Source organism: Eumetopias jubatus, unplaced genomic scaffold (genome assembly GCF_037043125.1).
Source record: "Eumetopias jubatus isolate StellerSeaLion01/CBP00866 unplaced genomic scaffold, mEumJub1_p1.0 scaffold_12, whole genome shotgun sequence".
Lineage (NCBI taxonomy): Eukaryota > Metazoa > Chordata > Mammalia > Carnivora > Otariidae > Eumetopias > Eumetopias jubatus.
This window is the reverse complement of record NW_028274818.1, coordinates 31210337-31212425: the sequence shown is the minus strand read 5'-3', so window position 1 is coordinate 31212425 and position 2089 is coordinate 31210337.

The following is a 2089-nucleotide window of genomic DNA, read 5'->3' as shown; positions in this document are numbered from 1 at the left end:
TGTGTGTGTATGTATGTAAACCAGCTCATAGCTGAGAGCCTGAGAGTGAATCCCATGAAAACTGCAGACACCTCTCACTTGGGGTAATTCCCTCCTTCCTGATATCTTGCCCCACATTTTCCAGCTGTCTCATCAGCCCAGACTCCAATTTCAGCCTCTTTACTAGAATGAGCCCCTGTTCTCCATGTGGGTCTCTACCTCCTTGCGCTCTGCAGTCTGGAAAGTTCCTCCATACAAAACCTGGGTGGAGCATAGAGTTCCTTCGGTGGATTTCCTTCCCTCAAGGATCACATGCTTCTGTTTTCTGTTGTCCAATACCTTACAGTGTTGCTTTGCATATTTTATTCAGTGGTAAGTTTCTTTTCTGTGGCAAGGAATGAGGAGGTGGTCAGGTCCAATAGCAGCACTGCATCATTTCTGGAAGTGGAAGTTGAATGTTACATTGTTAGATGTTAGGTCTGATATCATGGACTACTACAATTCTCACTTACTTGAAAATCTTGATGTGGTTTTATCTAAACAAACTTCCCCTCTTTTTAGGTAAGAATCTTACTTTCATCTCTTAAAAATTAGAGCAAAGTTGATGCCACCATATATTGGCAAGTGGCAAGTGCTGTGTATGTGCACATTTCTTCTTTGCTCCAACTCATGCAAGTTGATCTTTTCTTGTTTATTTGATATGATAACTGAGTATGGCTTTTGAGCATAAGAATAGCAAGGGCAAGGCATAAAAATAAATGCAAATTAAAGAAAACAAAGCTCTCAGGAGAGGTTTGATTTTTCAAAAACAAAATTATATAAACTGTACATAACCCAGAGAGGCAGAATACATAGTTGCAATAAAATGGTTCAAAGAAAATTCTGGTTTCTTCTTGAATTATACCTTCAGTCTGACATGTTTCTAATGTCTGCAGAAGGCAGATGGTATTAGAATGGTAAATTACATTAAAATATGTGTTCTAATGTGAGTATTATGTTTGTTTATTTAGTCACCAATTCTGTTTAAAAATAAAGTCACTTAGCATGTCAGGTGTAGCTTAAGTATAAATGCATAAACTTGCCAGTCTATTTCAGATTTTAGGAAAGCAGATCCCACATTAGGACTGATAAAACTGAAATGACCTTCCATAAAATGGAGCTCTTTTGACAGTGAGTTGTTTCTATGCAAGGGTTAATAATATCCTTTGGATAAGGAAATAATATAAGGCTACCAAGTTGACTTTAGTAATGCATATATTTTCATTTGTTTCCCAGAATTTGAAACGGATTGGAGTTAATTCATCTCTACTTGTGTTTCAAGGTATCTTGATGAGTTTAAGGATTTGACCTGGAGTCATGGAATGTAAAACTTACTGGCTCACAGTACAATAAATATATTTTCTTGGACTCAATAATTCAGTATAATTAGAAGCATGAAATAATCAGCTAACTAGCTACAGGGAGACACTGTAACAACTGGTTTCTGCTTACATGAAAGAACTTTGACAGCAGAATCAGAAGAAGTCAAGACGATAGATGGTCAGATCTTGGGTGGTCACAAAGTCAAAGGATCTCAGGTTCAGAAGAGACTCACTTATCTCCTGTTTCAACTAAATGCTAGTTCCTTGTCAGATGGTTCCCAACCCATTGAAGTTTTTAGAAACTTAGAAGAAAGTGCCTTATGTTAGGCTGCATGATTTCAGAGGAAAAGCATGAAATACAAAAATTATTGAGTTTAATTTAAACTTTGTTACTTCCTAGTTTTCTCACTTGTCAAACAAATTTAACAAAGTGTCCCTCTTAATACTGTTTGCACTCCTTCTGAGAAGATGAAATGAGAAAGTCTTTATCGCTTCTTCAAATGTAGGAGATAAATACTATTGTTATCTTTAGTAAATAGTGAAGAAACTGAAGCTCAGAGGAGGTAAACGAATTGCTCAATGTCCATCCTGTGCTCCCCAAGCCCTTACACTTCATGGATGTTTAAAAGGTACATGGAGTGTTCACAGAGTAAGTTCTCCACAGGGAGTGAGTCACGCTGTTATTTCTCCTATGAAAGAAACTGGCCTCTAATCCTACTCACACCACTTCACACATGTCTTACTGTGTG